We start from the raw sequence: 17,259 nt of genomic DNA, 5'->3' as shown, positions 1-17,259 counted from the left end.
GCCCGTCTCATTTTCGAGGCAAAGAAGGTGAAAGCTCAGCTCATGTACTTTGGGTTTGTTGTCAGGAGACACCAGTCCTTGGAAAAAGGACGTCATGCTGGGAAAGGTGGAGGGTCAGAGAAAGGAAGACCCCCTCACCCCCCAACAAGAAGGACTTACAGTGACTAGAAATGGGCTTGTGCAGGTCAGAGATCTTGAGGATGGTGCAGGATGAGGCGAGGTTCAGTTGTTTGGAGGGTTACCATGAGTTATAGCTGACTCATGGCCCTAACAACAACAGCTCAATATTTTTATGTGCATAAGCATCACTTAGATGTCTTGTTAAAATGCAGGTTCTGAGTCAGTGCCTCTGGGACTAGACTGGAGACTCTGCATTTATAACCAGCTCCCTGGGGCTGTCCAGTTGCTCTGCAGGGTAGAGAGAGAAAAGTCCAGCCCCAGAACTGAGGGGCTTCAGGGGAAAGAGTGCCTGGTCTCCTGAGCCATGATCCTGGCTTCTCCTGGAGCATCCTGCTCAGAGTCACACCCTCTCTGGGCCTCAGCAGAAGACAATCCTGTCTGGAGGCTGCTCTCCCGCTGCCTAAGAAAGCACGGCCTTGCTGCCCAGCCTCATTCCTGTCACCCACGTGGCAGCGCTCTGGTTGCCAAGATAGCAATTCCCACGGGAGCAGCTTGCCCTGGGGAATGAGCTGCAGGGGAGGGAGGCCTCTTTCTCCCTGGGAATTGACGTCTGAGGGGGCAGGTCCTTCCTTGCCCTGAACCCTGCCTGCCCTGCCCTCCTCCCAGCTCATGCTTAGGTCTGTAAATCCCTGCAGTGCATTGATTCACTTGCCCACCTCTTCTTCCTTCCACCTAAATCCTTTGCCCTCTGCTGAGGCTGGTCTTCTGTAGGGGGCAAAGCAATTTGATTGGAATTGGTTCCTGAGGAAACATCTAAAATCTTTAAGCCTTTTCTCTGTCTATGCAGGGTTGTAAGAGGGAGATTACTTCCAGCCTTTTGGGAATGTGTCAAGGAAGGCTTCCTGATGGAGATAAGAGCCCAGCAGGGCATGAAGGCCAGTGGAATCATGCTCTGTAAAGTCCCTTTTCTCTCAGACTCTAGGCCTGATCAGGGACTGCCCGCCAGAGAAACATAGATTCTGGTGGACCCCGTTTTCAAGGCTAGAGATGGCTCTGTCACAAGGAGAGGTCTGGATTTTGAAACTCAACTTTGCCAGAAACTGGTTTATTCATATTTGGGCATACCCATTCCCCTTCTGATCAACATAAAAAAGGAGCAATGAAGAAATACTGCTTAAAGGATGTAGATAGAAATTCTGTTAAAGGTGATGATGCTGAAACTCAAACCTAGCTGTCAGGTTGGAATGGACTTAAAGCTGACCCTCAGTGGGTTTCTGACGCTGTGTATCGCATGAGAGGAGATTGCCCGTCTTTCTCCTGTGGAGCCACTCATGGGTTCCAGCCAGCAGAGAGGTGAGTCCTCTGAATTAGTAACACAGCACCTTACAGGCTACGTTGGGAAATGGATAGTGCTGACAACTACACCATGTGGTGAACATAATTAATGTCACTGAACAGCAATATAAAAATAGTTGAAAAGGCAAATATTATCTTAAATATATTCTATCACTAGGGAGCTCTGATGGCCTGGTGGGTAAGGAGTTGTGTTGCCAGCCCAAAGTCAGGTGGTTGGAAACCACCAGCTACTCAGAAGAAGAAAGATGGGAAATTTCTCATTTGATTTCCAGCCTCTGAAACCCAATGAAGGGTCAGCCGTGAGTTGGTTCTTATTTAACAGCAACAAGAAAAGGTTCTACAACAATAACATTTTTTATTTTTTTTAAAGATTGGGGATGGGATTTGGAGATCTCGAAGACCTTTCTAGTCCTAAAGCCCATGATTCTTTGGTGGTGAATGAGGGATTAGGAAGATTTGCCCAACCCTGAGGTGTGGAGGGCCACTTGGGAGACAGAGGCCAAGAAGAAACTATATGCAGATGAGAGCCAATTCTCTACTGCTTGTCTATTGGTTTGTTATACGCTGATGGCTTGGATGTTGCATGATTCCAGAAGCTATGCAACGATATTTAATGAGGTTGTCCTTGTTAGCAATTTCTGCTTACTCGGTTCCATAATCAACACTTTTGGCACAGCAATCAGGAAATCAAAAGACAAATTGCATTAGGAAAATCTGCTGTCTGGGACCTTTCCAGAGTTCTGAAGAGCAAAGATGTCAGTCTAGAAACTAAGGTTTGTCGGATCCAGGCCATGGTCTTTACAATTATTTTCTATGCATCAGAAATCTGGACAAAGACCAAGGATGACAGAAGAATTGATACCTTTGAGTTGTGGTGTTGGAGAAGAGTATTGAACATACCATGGACTGTCAAGAGAACAAACAGGCCTGTCCTAGAGAGGGTGAAACCAAGCTGTTCCTTGAAGGCAAGAATTTTGAGACTCCATCTTACATACTTTGGGCGTGTAGTCAGGAGGGACCAGTCTTTAGAGAAGGACATCATGCTTGGAAAGACCAAGGGACAGCACAAGAGAGGAAGACCCTGGATGAGATGGATTGACACACTTGAGAAACCAAATAAACTCCATATTATATGTGGAAAATTTCTGCCCTAAGCCCTAAAGTTTTGTCTTGATCCATTTCCCAAAATTGTAGTTGCTATTGTTTATGTAAACCTTTTGCACTGTATCTTTGATAAACCCAAGATGTAGACGTTTTGCACTGTACCTGCGACTACATCACTGTACCCTTAGTAATAAGTCAATAGCAAAATATTGTAGCCTGGGCCCACATAGCCAAGCATATAAAGGAGAGTAAGGATATAAAATTGCCTAGTTAAAGCTAGGAGATTGGGGAATCCTGCTTTGTTGCTGGGACCCCTTGCTGCATAGGAAAGAAATGACCTCACTTATAAGCCAATGGCATGTGTCTCTTAATGGGCACAACAATAGTGACTGGGGTAATGGGTATAGGTGTGTCAGAGACAGTGAGATTGGCTCAGGATAGGACAGGCAGGGTTCAGAGCTATTGTGCATAGGGAAGTTCTGAGTTATAATTGACTCGACAGCATATAATAACAACAACAACAACTACAACAACTACTACTACTACAACAACAATCAACTTGGTGGTCAGGATTCAATGGGCCTTCCAGATGAAGATTAGGAAGCAGGACTAGTCACCCACTTCTGAAATAATTGGCCAGTGAAAACCTTTTGAACAGTAGCAGAACATTGACATAATGCTGGAAGACAAGCCCCTCAGGTTGGAAGACATTAATAATAGGACTGGAGAAGAGCTGCCTCCTCAGAGTAAAGTTGACCTGGATGACGTAGATAAAGTAAAGCTTTTGATCCCTTAATTTGCTGAGGGAGTGTGACTCAAAGTGAGGACAAATAGCTGTGCTGTTGTATACTGTTGAGTTGGAACCAACCCATAACTGACCCTTCAGTGCTTTCAGAGGCAGTAAATCACATGGGAGGAGATGATTGTCCATCTTTCTCTCCATAGAGCAGCTGGTGAATTAAAACTGTGGCCCTAAGTAGCTGTGTTGTAGTTGTTAGAGGACAACTCTCAGTAGCTACCTCGGCTTAAATAAGGCACACTGTAGTCCTAATTTAATATAATTGATCCTCAATAATTTAGAGAGGACCCTGACTGCAGTATTTTCCAGTGCATATATGTCTCCTGATCTCCTGACTGTTGGTACTAAGTATATTGATTATTGGATCCAAGGGAGATGAAGTCATTGACAATTTCAATCTTTTCTCTATCTATCATGATCATGAGGTTGCATATAGGTCCAATGGTGAGAATTTTTTTTTCTTTCTTGACTTTATGATGCAATCCGTATTGAAGGCTGTACTTTTTGATCTTCGGCAGCAAGCAAGCGCTTCAAGTCCTCCTCACTTTCAGCAAGCAAGGTTGTGTCATCTGCATAATGAAGGTTATTGATGAGACTTCCTCCAATCCTGATGCCACATTCTTCTTCATAGAGTCCAGCTTCTTGAATCATTTGCTCATCATACAGATTGAATAGGTATGGAGAAAGGATACAACCCTGATGCACAATTTCCCAATTTTAAGTCCTGCAGCCTTCCTTTTGCTACAGTAAATAGCTGTATATATCCATTAAATAGCTGTAAACATCCACTAATACTTTGAATATGGAATGTTCAACCTATGAATCCAAGAAAATTGTTGTGTTGTTAGGTGCCATCAAGTTGAGTACAACTCATAGTAACCCTAAGAACTACAGACCTGAATCTTGTCCTATCTCGTGCCATCCTCACCCTCTCTGATACAGTTAAGTCATTGTTGCAGTAACTGTATCAGTTCTTCTCTAAAGGGGTCTTCCTCTCCTTCACTGACCCTCTACCCTTCAAAGCACGATATCCTTTTCCAAGGGATAGATTCTCTAAGCAATATATCGAAAGTATGAGAGATTAAGCTTTGCCATCCTTGCCTCCAAGGAGCACTCCAGCTGCTCATTTTCCAAGACATAACTTTATTCTTTTGGAAGTCCATGAGATAGTCAGTACTCTTCTCCAACACCACAGTTCAAAGGCAACATTTATTGCCATCCTTATTCATTGTCCAATTCTCAGTTGCATAGCAAGTAATTGAAAAGACCATGACCTTAATCAGGCACACTTTAGTCTTCAAACTCACATCACTAATCTTCAGTATTTTGGAGAGAAATTCCTGCAGTTGATTTGCCCAGAGCAATGTATCTCCTTACCTCCTGACTGCTGGTACCAAGAATGTTGATTGTGAAATAATTTAACAGTTTCAACCCCTTTTCCATCTATCACGATGCTGCCCACTGGCCCAGTGTTAAGGATCTTTGTGTTCTTGACATTTTCCAACCAGCAATATCAGAGATGAAGAAATTAAGATTTTTATCCAATTTTACAGTCTGAAATTGATCAAACGATCCATTGATCAAATTATTGATGATTGGAATGTGAAAGTTGAAAACATGGTAGAATTTTGCAAAACTGACAACTTCTTAGTGAGCTTTGGTGGCTTAGTGGTAAGAAGTTGCATTGCCAACTGAAAGACCCATTGTTCTAATCCACCAAATGGTCAGCAGGGAAAAGATGGAAAGTCTCCTTTTGTGCAAACTTACTGCCTCTGAAAACTCACTGGAGAGTCAGTTATGAGTCAGATCTGACTTGATGGCACACAACAACCACACAGTGTATGCGTGGTATTGAGGGTTTATTGTTCAAAATAACTTTACTAGCCATTTACTCCGACTGCCATGTGGATGGATGGGAATATGTGAATAAGGTGTATTAACCTATCCACAAGGGGACTGACTAGTCTCACCAAACCACAAGAGGATTAGCGAGCCTTGCCATTAAATTGAGCAGTTCTAGCAGCAGAATGAGAGAATCTTTCCCACCAGCAAAGAAGAAGCAAGAGAATGCAGCATGTCCTTCGGGGCCAGAGATTCTTGCTTCAGCCAGTCCAGGTCCTGCTGGAGCAGCAGCCATGGAAGCCATAGTAGAGAACCAGAGACCTGACATGAGATGGAGCTGCACCACTGAATCAGAGCTAAGTGCCTTTTGCCCTTGTCTGTTGAAAGATTGGGTGGAGAAGAGCCATAACTGGTAGTACTGAGAGCTTTGTCACACTGACACAAAGCCATGAGGCTCAAGGTGAGGCACCTGTGAGCATGTTTTGGAAGCTGTCCTGACTGCATTCTGCCACTAACCTGAATGATAGCCTTTGCTTTCCCTAATTATGGTTCTGTGTAGTCTGTGAGCTAATGCAATGAATTTGGGATCCAGTAAAGCAGTATAGTTGGTGTTGGGATGAGTAGAAAGAGGTACAGGAGTATGGAGGACATGTCTGACCTCATGGAAACTGGTTTTGTGTTGTTGAACTTGTTGACAGGGTCAGTTCGCCTTTGTGAAGTCAGTAAAGGTCAGATATGCCACATGGCCCTTGCTTTTTACAGTATGACATACATAGGAGTTAAATCAACTGACCACGTGTGTAGAAAGAGATGATGGAGAAGCTCAATATCATTAAGGCAAGGGCTGACTATAGAATAGGCTATTAATTGCTCACATATAAGTTCAAGTTGAAGCTGAAGAAAATGAAAATAAGTCTGTGAGAGCCAAAGTACAGCCTTGAACACAACCCACTTGAATTTAGAAACCATCTCAACAGATGTGATACATTGGACACTAGTGACAAAATCTAAGGATATTATATGTGAGGGAAGCCATATGGATATCAGAAGAGATTGACATTTGTTCTTGAAGGTAGACTGGCTAAAGCAAATGGAGGAAATGATAAAAAGCTAAACAGAAGATTTCAAAAGATGGTTTAAGAAGATAAAATGTTATACTGCAATGAAATATGCAAAGACTTGGAGTTAGAAAATAAAAAAGTAAAAACATAGTTGGCATTTCTCAAGCCAAAGTAAATGAAGAAGATAATTCAAGCCCTGAGTTGCAATAATGAAGTGACTGATGAGCAAAATAACAATTCAGGAAGCATCAAAAAAAGATGGAAGGAAGACAGAGTCAGTCTATCAAGAAGAAATAATTAATGTTATACCATTTCAGGAGGCAGAATATAATCAGGAGCCAAAGGAAAAATTTAAAGCTGCACAGAAGACATTGCTGAAAAACAAAGCTCCAGGAACTGATGAAATACCAGTCGAGTATAGGCCTTTTATTGTAAGAACCACCTTCCCTCTGTAACTTGATTTGTGCCAGTACTAGAACCTCTGCTCGGAATATTATTGCTTGTTAATTTTTGACTCATGTACTTTTAACTTGTTAGTTAAATTTGTGTCTTCTAGGTTGCAACACCTCCATGATACATCTTCAAGGATATGAACATGTACGGCGAAGCACAATTAATAACAGTGCATCTAAATTCCAAAATCAATCTCCATAATAGTCTATGTGTTTCCTACTGCCAAAGGGGCCCTTTAGAGTAGTGAGAGAAGATCTTCACCCTGAAACCCACAGCGTCCCTTTTCAGCAGGAAGTAGCTAAGAGAATACGCCATCCCCTTTTTCTTATGAATCAGGGTGAAGTCTCTCTCAGGGAGGAGTGATAGGGAATGGCAAAGGACACACTGACAAAGGAGATTAATCAGAACTGGCTTTGACAAGCACTGTGGCAATTGGACAATTAAAACAGACTTTTGGGGGGAAGAAGAACGAACTGGGGAGGAGGGTAGAGAAAACAGTGTAACAATGAATGAATGAGAACCCAAAATCTCTATAAATGTTCATTAAAACTAATAAAATTTAACAATAATTTAAAAAAAAGAAATACCAGTCGAGATTTTTCCACAAACAGATACAGTGTTGGAAGCACTCATTCATCCATGCCAAGAAATATGAAAGCCACCTGACCAACTGTATGGAAGAGATTGCAGTTATGTCCATCCAAAAGACGAGTGATCCAACAGACTGCAGAAATTATCTAAAAATATCATTAATATTAAATATTAAAGTGAAATCTTAGTGAAGAGAATAAAAAAAATAGCTGGAGTATATCAAGAAGGAACTGCCACAAGTTCAAACTGGATTCAAAAGAAAACGGCAACAAGGGATAATAGATGATGTCAGAGGGATTGTGATTGAGATCAGAGAATTCCAGAAAGGTATTAACTTGAATTTCATTGACTGTGCAATGCATGGGTTATTTAACAAATTATGGATAACATTGTGAAATACAGGAATTCCTGAACACTTTGTGCTCATGCAGAATCTAGTCATAAAAGAAGTGGCAGTTGTTCAAACAGAAACAAGAGATTTTATACGATTTTAAATAATCAGGAAAGATGTGTATCAGGGCTGTATACTTTCACTATACTTATTCAATATGTTGTTGTTAATTGCCTTCCTGTCAAGCACGACTCATAGCAACCCCCTCTACAGCTATCAACATCCGGAGGCAACTTGTTCAGGAAGTGGATGCCACTCCTGCTTCCACACCTCATAGAATGTGTTATTGGTTGAGGTGCCTGCGATGCAGGGTAACCTTATATATAGCAGCTCTGAACCCTTCCCTGTCCTGCACCAGTCTCACAAATTTGACACACCAACCCCCATCGCCCCAGTTACTGTATCAATCCACCTCATCCAAGGTCTCCCTCTCCTGCAGTATCCGTCCACCCTTCCGAGCATGATGTCCTTATCCAAGGACCAATCTCTCCTGGCCACTTGCCTAAAGTAAGTGAGATGCAGCTTCAAAACCCTAGCCTCCAAGGAGAGACTTGGTTTCATCCTCTCCAAGACAGATCTATTTGTTGTCTTGGCAGTCCATGCTATGTTCAAGACTCTTCTCCAGCACCACAACTCGAAGACATCTATTCTTCTCCTGTCATCCTTAGTCATTGTCCAACTTTCTGAAGCATAACATGTAATTGAGAAAGCCATGGCCTGGATTAAACACACCTTTGTATCTAGACTGACATTGTTGCTCTTCAGCACTCTGGGGAGGTCCATGACAGCAGATTTTCCCAATGCAATTTGTGTTTTGATTTCCTGTGGATCTGAGCAAGCTGATTGAATAAAAATTACTGAGAAGCAATGATGTTAGTTTGAGAACTAAGAGGCACGTGATTCAGACCATAGTTTTTTTTCTTTTTTTTATTATTTTGTGTGTGTGTACCATCAAATCAGATCTGACTGGTATAGGAGGATATTGCGCTTCCTTCTCTGGCAGAGCATCTGGTGGATTCGAACCGTCATAGTTTTTTTTTTTTTCAATCACTTGCTATGCACCTGAGAGCCAGACAATGAATATGGATGACAGAAGAAAAACTGATGCCTTTGAGTTGTGTTGGGGGAAAGTACTGAATATCCCATGGACTTCCAAAAGAATAAACAGATTGTCTTGGAGAAGATGAAGCCAGAGTGCTCCTTGGAGGCAAGGATGGTGAAGCTCTGTCTTGTATGTTGATAGGAGAGACTATTCCTTGGAGAAGGATAACATGCTTGAAAGGGTAGAGGGACAGGGAAGGAGAGGAAGACCCTCAACCAGGTGGATTGACACAGTGACTGCAGTGATGGGCTCAAGTGCATCAGAGATTATGTGATTGGCTCAGGATAGGACAGGGTTCAGATCTGTTGTTCATAGGGTCACTATAGGTCTTACTCGACTCAATGGCACCTAACAACAACAACAACAATAACATCATTTAATCTCTATGATGAGCAAAATAATCCAAGAAACTAAACTGTATGAAGAAGAATGCAGCGTCAGGATTGGAGGAAACTTATGAACAACCTGTGATATACAATGAGACAACTTTGCTTATTCAAGGTGAAAAGGACTTGAAGCACTTACTGATGAAGATGAAAGAATACAGTGTTCAGTTCAACATAATGAAAGCAAGAGTCCTTACAACTGGAGCAATAAGCAACATCATGATAAACAGAGAAATGATGGAAGTTGTCAAAGATTTCATTTTATTTAGATCCACAACACCCATGAAAGCAGCAGTTAAGAAATGAAATGGTTGTTGCAAATCACATCTTTAAAGTTTTAAAAAGTGAAGATACTACTTTGTGCCTAAAGACTAAAGTGTGCCTGACTCAAGTCATGGGCTTTTCCGTTACATCCTACGCATAAGAAAGTTGGACAATGAATAAAGGAGGCCAAAGAAGAATTGATATCTTTAGACTATGTTATAGCAAAGAATATTGAACATCCTATATGTTAAACAGAAAAAAGAGCTAAGAAAGAGAAAGAAAGAAGCTGATCCCAAGTAGCAAACAGGCCTTTATTAGTAGACCTGCGAAGGCTGTCAAGTGATCATGTGTGGAGAAGGTCAAAATAGTGTGCAGGCAGACAAAGACAGTGTCCTTTTATAGCGGCTTTTAGGGAAACTTAGAGAGGTCTGCTGTCAGGGACCTCTCCAAAGTACTGAAGAGCAATAATGTCAGTCTGGATACTAAGGTATGCCTGATACAGGCCGTGGTCTTTGCAATTACTTCCTGTGCATCAGAAAGCTGGACAGTGACTAGGGATGATAGAAGGAGAATTGATGCCTTTGAGCTGTGGTGCTGGAGAAGAGTATTGAATATACCATGGACTGCCAAGAGAACAAACAGACTCTTCCTGGAGAGGGTGAAGCTAGGCTGCTCCTTGAGGGCAAGGATTCTGAAGCTTCCTCTGACAAGTCATGCTTGGAAGGGTGGAGGGACAGTGTAAGAAAGGAAGACCCCCAATGAGATGGACTGATTCAGTGACTGGGGTAATGGATGTAGGTGTATTAGAGACAATAAGATTGGCACAGAACAGAGCAGAGTTTAGGGCTGTTGTACATAGGGTTGCTTTGAATCACAGGTGACTCAATGGCACATACCACCAACAACAGAGAAAGTTGGTAGTTTGTTCTAGAATTTGGAGGCAGGGGTCCTGTCAGTGTGTTATCAGGCATAGGGCTTTATCAGGATCTGGTCCTCTAGTCTCCTAATCAGGAGATAGACGTTATCAGGTTTATTCAAGGAATGATAAGGCCTGGAGGAAATTGCGACCTTCCTCCTCCACTGTGGACTTCCAGAACAAACGATTCTGTCTTAGAAAAAGTACAGCCATAGAAAGGAATATGATGAGACTTCATCTCACCTAATCTAGAGATTGACTGATACATGGCTATGTCTTTGGGCTCAAACACATTAACAATTGTGAGAATGGTGTAGGACTGGGCAATGGCATCTGGTTCTGAACAATGGTCTACCATCTGATCTGCTGATCTTGGATTCATTGGCTCCTGCAGCTACACAAGGCAGGAGAAGACTTCCGCCTGGTACTTGATCCACAGACTTGGTCCTATCTGATAACATGTCCAAAACAAATGAGACAAAGTCATACTTCTAAGGTGCATTCTAGCTATATCTCTTCTAAAACAGATTTGTCTGTTCTTCTGGTAGTCCCTGGTATATTTAATATTCTTTGCCAACATCATAATTCAAATACGTAAGTTATTTTTTTCTTCCTTATTTATTGTCCATCTTTCATAGGTATATGAAGCAATTGAAAATATTATTGCTTGGATCAGGACCACGTTAGTTCTGAAAATAAAAGCAAAACAACTTCTCATTAAACAGACGGAAAAGGAGCTCTTGTGGCATAGTCTGTAGTGTGCTGTGCTGCTGACCAGAAGGATGTGTGTCTCCTGTGGTTTGAGTCCCCCAGTACTTCCCAGTAGAAATATGGGCAGTCACTTGCCATTAAGATTTACAGCCTTGGAAACCCAATGGAGGGTCGCTGTGAGTCAAAACTGTCATGATGGCAATGAGTTGAGTTAAACAGATGGAAAACCTGAGACCTGGAGTGGAGAAATTCTTGGGGATTTCACTACTCTCTCCCCTGCCTGAGGGTTTGAGGGCCTGTGTTTAAGGCTTTCGGGGAGGGAGGCTTTAGGGCCAGAACCCTCCAAGTCAGTGTTGTTAGGTGCCGTCAAGTTGGTACTGACTCATAGAGAGCCTGTGTTAAACAGAATAAAACACTGACCCATCCTGAGCCATCCTCACCATCACTTATGTCCATTGTGGCAGCCACTGTGTGAATTCATCTCATTCAAAGTCTTTCCCTTTTCCAATGAATGACCCTCTGTCAAGCATGATATCATTCTCCAGGGACTTGTCCCTTCTGATGACAGGTCTCTCCACCCTCTCATCTAAGGAATATTTGGCTATACTCCTAAGACAAGACAGATTTATCTGTTGGCATAATCAAAGAGGGAAGCATTTTTTCCTAAGACAAGGATATGCCATGAAAGCAATTTTCATTTTACTTTTTTGTTTTGTTTTTCAAACTTTAATTTTTTTCAGGAGATTTGGGCCTCTGCCCAGAGGTGAGAGAGGGTGAGCCAGTTTCACTGTGGGTATGCTTCTGACTGGGATCAATGAACTGGGGTAGAGTCCCCAATCAGTCTGGGGACTGGGTCAAACGCAGATGAAGGAAAGCCTATTTCCTGGTACCTGATTAGAGCCTCGCCTGTGTCTGGATCTGCGTGAGGATTTTTGTCAGTGGGCTTGGATCCAGTTTATGACCAAGGTCAGAGCTCTGCTGGAATCAGAATCTGCAGGTCTTGTTTTCTCCCAGCCCAGCCCAGGATCTACGCTCACAGGGATGAGTCAGGCAGGCAGGTTGGAACCCAAAGACTCTGGGCTAGAGTGCAGTCTCTGAGTGAAGAGAGAGGTGAAACTCCCATCTCCATCCACATTACCCACCATACATCTCACCAGCCAGGACTCTGTGGATGTGGTTCGCATCTCCTGCCACTGTTTCTGTTCTCAGCTCTGTTGTTACACAAGCAGGTGGAGTCAGCTCTTGGGCTTTTAGGGAGTCAGGTTTTCTAAGTCTTCTCAGGCCTCTGTCCAGAAGTGTGCCAGAAACCTGGTTGGCTGAAAAACAAAATACAACAATAATAACAACAACAACAGCAACAAAAATCCCTCTGCTATGGCTCAGGTCCATGCCATGGACCATCAAGAAAACAAATAAGGTTGTCTGAGAGAGGGTAAAACCAAGTTTCTCCTTGGAGGCTAGGATTTTGAAACTCCATATCACATATTTTGTGCACGTGGCCAGGGGGACCAGTCCTGGAGAAGGGTGGAGGGATGGTGCAGGAGAGGAAGACCCTGGATGAGAGGGAATGGGATTAGGTGGGTTGGAATCAGTGAGACTGGCTCAGGACAGGACAGGCTTCAGAGCTGCTGTACATAGGGTTGCTATGGGTCACAGATGACTCAATGCCACATAACAACAACAACAACAAGGTTCAGTTTGGAGTGGAAGAGAGGCACCCAGTATGGGCCTGGTAAGGTGGTAGGGGCTGGCTCCCACACACCACCAACTCTGCTCCAGGGCAATCCCATTGCCTTCCGTGGATCCTGGGAAGGAGTTGAGGTCCTGCTGGGGCCCTGTATCAGGGTTCCTTTGAGGTTACCTGTCCTCTTGTTGTGCCTGTTCGTGTGAAGGTGACTCTGATAATGATTGTGGTTATAGTCTACGTTGTGATCAGTTGCTACCTCTGGTCTCTTTTCAGCAACAGGGATGGACACAGTCAAAGAAGTGATTCCATGCTCTAAAGGGACCTGCCAAAATGTGCCCAGGAGCATGAGGGCCCAGGGGCCTCCTCAGGGCTGTGTGACGGCTTCACACTTAAAGGCTGACATGACATAATACAGTGCTGCCACTCTCCTCTTCCCACATCTGATGACCTAGTCTCACACCTCATTGAGGAAACAGAAGCTGACCTGTGGGAACACCCTCGGCTTATTATACCTAAATCTGCATATTTAATACTTCCTGAATTACCACTGTGAAATTTTCCTAGCAAAGAAGCCCCTTTGGGTTTCTAATGGACTAGAAGAAAATGTCAGTTCCTTTTCTCACTGCCTCAGTAACTTTGAACTTCTAATTCCCTCTACTAAAAACCTTCTTTCCCTAGTTCTTTGCGTGTCTCAGTACAAATAGGCCATCCTTAACCTCCTTAGAGAGCGCTAGTGGCCTAGTGGGTAAGGAGGTGCACTGCTAACCCAAAGGCAAGTGGTTCAAATCCACCAAACTCTCCTCAGGAGAAATACGGACAATCTCCGCCCATATGATTTAGTCTCTGAAAACCTGTGAAAGGGCCAGCTGTAAGTTAGTTCCAATTCAGTGGCACGTAACGAATAACTTCCTTGACGAGCATAAAATCTCCGCCTGTGGCTCCTTTGTTTACTTACATGTTCCTTGTTTTTCTGTCTTTCTCATTAGATTGTATGCTCTGTGAGGTAGGACCTCTTTCTTCACTCTACCTGGCCCGTCATTAGTACCAAATAATGGATACAGAACTAATGAATTATAGTTTTATGAGTGTCTCCCCTTTGTTATCCTTAGGCCATTGGTAAAATGTTTGTCCAGGCCTGATCTCTCCTCTATTACCAGACCAGAAAGAGACACTCAGAAACCCCTTCTTATACTTGAACTAGGTCGTTAAAGATGGTCCAGTGCCACCAAAAGCTGGTGGGTGATGTCAGGCAACCTTTAATTGAAGTTTGCAGCTGCCTCCTCCAACCTTGGTTCAGTTTTAATAAAGGAGAGTCCCTGCTTGGCTTCTTTATTCCATCACACACTCCAGGCTTCCTCACGTGTAGACTTCTGCTATTTCTCAGCTGTCCAATATCCAAAGCTCTCTCTCTTTAGGGGGAAGGAACCCTTTTCACCTCTATTTCGTGAGTCTTTATAGAACCATTTATCCACCACCTACTATGAAAACTAAAGGGGACCACAGACCCTTCTTCCTACCTTCACACGGGGTTTTGAATCAAAACCAAGAAAGTTTAGAATTCCCTTTGGCCTTTGGCAGCAGTGGTGTCTGATGAAGGGAGAAGTGTCTGAGAGTCAGGCCTCGTCGGTCTGTCTTTTTTGTCTGTTGTCACTGACTTGGCTCCACTCCTCATCTTAGCTTGAATCACCAGGCTTAGGTAGATTCTGGGAGCTTCTCAATATTTTCTCTGTAAATTACTTTTTTTTGTTAGCTTAGCAAGAGTCAGATTCTATTGCTCGCACCCAAGATTTCTGCCACCACCTACACACACCATCAGACTCTGTCATCGTTACCACCTCCATCACTCTCAAAATCAAGGCTTCATCAAACTTGCCCTGGAATCCACCATTGCCATCCAGGTCACTATCTTTGATATCTCAGGCATCAACTGATTTAACCTTCCTCAGGCTACCAGATTATATCTGTCAGGGTTCAGTGCAGGAAACAGAAACTCTCTCAATGTTTTTAGAAGGAAAGTGGTTAGTATTGACGTTTTAGGGACTTAGTCATGGAGAAATTTAATGTTCTAAGCTCCAGAATGACTTACAGAATTACACAGAACTGACCCACAGAGAGATCCACTATCACTGAACTGTGAGTTCAAGAACACGGAATCTTCTATCCAGAAATCGGGAAGCTGGATTTAAGAAACTGCTACCATCACTTTCACCACTGCAAACACTCCTAGCCAAGCAGGAAGTTGGGGATCAAATATGACTGCTGCAGAAAAATCTAGTGTTACCATGACCTTGCCAGCTGGAAGAAACAGTCAAAAGAAGAAAAAAAGTCATCATCATCATAATTTAAAAAAATTATAGCAATAGCAGTAACAACCAACACTTACAGAGTACTTGTTATGTTCTAGACACTGTTCTATTCTTCTTCTTATCCTTGCTTCACTTCAGACTTCCTAACCTTGATCCAGTGAATCCAACTGGTAGAAGGTGTTTCATGTGTATATACTGCAAGGGTGGGAAATGCTGTTTTTAACTTTTCAGTCTTTCCAGTTAGGAGGGTGGAATGGAGGCTAAGAGAGACACACTCGTCATTACTGCTGTCACATCTCCATCCACAGAAGGATCTGCCACCACCATTACCCAATCACCATCACATCATAGCTAGTCCTGTCACCTTTTCCACTAGTGTCGAGATCTGACAGAGCTGTCACTAGTCATCACTACACAACGTCACCATCCATGCCACTACTGTGTCTGCCATGATTACTCCTATTATCTCTATTCCCAGTGGCAGGGTGGTGTCATTCTAGAGGGCAGTGAGGTCACTTCCTGGCCTTGGCACTCCCAGAGTTAATTGCTTAATGGGATGGTTGCAGCGCTGAGCTCATTAGTTACTGGGTACAATGAGGGATTCTTCCTAGGCTCTGATGAGGCAGGGAAGATTTATATGCTAGAGGTCTATGCTGTGATTACAAATGTGAGAATCCAAAACAGGCCTGGAAAAAGAGCAACGGTGGTGTGGGGAGGGCCAAGGATGACCTCTACTAACTCTACAAGAGGGAACCGCCCCCACCAACAGCATTCACAACACAAAACCAATTGCCGTGAGCTCATGAGGTCAGACATGCCCCCATGCTCCTACACCTTTTTCTTTTTTTTTTTTTCCTACACTTTTTTCTACTAATTCTAATAATAATAATTCTACTGTTGTACTGGGTCTGAAATCCATTGCAATAGCTAAATAGACTTCACAGAAACCTATTCATGATTATGGAGTTTATTAGAGAAGTTAACAGGTTACAGTTCAGGTTAGCAACAGGATACAAGTCAGAACACCTTCTGAAGTGTGCTCATAGGCCTCTTAGCCTTCAGCCCTCATGGTGTTACAAAGCTCTCTTAGTCCTGCCAATTAAGGCATATTCCCTCCAGTCCTCTGGGAAGCATGGGCAGAGGGTCCTAATTCTGGCTCCATTCAGCAGCAGTCCCAAGTCAGCTCTGTCTCCTATCAGGTCTCTGGATTTCTGCTGCGGCTGCTGCTCTGCCCCTGTAGTCCCCCATCTGAGGAATGTTTGGGTCCAAAGGATGCACATGGCATTCTCTGCTTTTTTTCCCTTTGCTGATGGAGTTGCTGTTGTTGTTAGGTGCCGTTTAGCTGAATACAACACATAGTGATCCTATGAACAACAGATCTGAACCTTGTCCTAACCTTACCACCCACTTGAGCCCATTGCTGTAAGTAACTGTCAGTCCACTTGGTTGAGGGTCTTCCTCTTCTTCCTCGTCCCTCCACCTTTCCAAGCACAATGTCTCTTTCCCAGGAATAGCCTCTCTCAAGAGATTCCCAATTTCTGGTGCTGAATCCATTCAATTTAATGGTTTGAGCCAATCCCCTTGTGGATCGACTAGCCCACCTTGTTTGCATGATCCTGCCCATCCACGGGGTAAAGTCAAAGTCAATGGCTAGGAAAGCTATTATGAACAACAAACCCTTGACACCACAGGTGCCTATAGGCCTTTTCATCCATCTCCCTGCCTCTTCAATGCTTTGCCTTTGTGGTGGAAAAAAGTAATATAGTTTTACTTAAGTGCTAGTCAATTCGGCCAGTCCCAAGTAAATGAAAGCAAATAATTCTCACCCCTCCAGACCTCAGTGCTTTCATTTGTAAAATGGAAATGACAAGAGTTACCTTGTCAAGTAACATGGATAATAGAGGTCATATGAATGAAGAACCTGGCATCATTTCCAGCACCCAGGAGGCTTGCAAATAGAAGCAGTTCATATTTTATCAAACACTTACCTAGTGTTTCCTTTGTGCCAGGCACTGTTCTAAACATTTTACATATTCAAGCTCATTAATTTAAACCTCATAAGAACTGTATGGATTAGGCTCCTTTTAAGGCACCCTGGTGGCACAGTGGTTAAGCATGTGACTACTAACTGAAAGGTCAGAAGAGAGATGGGACAGTCTGCTTGGATGAA

Source organism: Elephantulus edwardii, unplaced genomic scaffold (assembly GCF_000299155.1).
Source record: "Elephantulus edwardii isolate Elephantulus edwardi_28Jun2011 unplaced genomic scaffold, EleEdw1.0 scaffold00028, whole genome shotgun sequence".
NCBI lineage: Eukaryota > Metazoa > Chordata > Mammalia > Macroscelidea > Macroscelididae > Elephantulus > Elephantulus edwardii.
The sequence above is the reverse complement of the archived record's forward strand: the minus strand, read 5'-3'. Positions refer to the sequence as shown.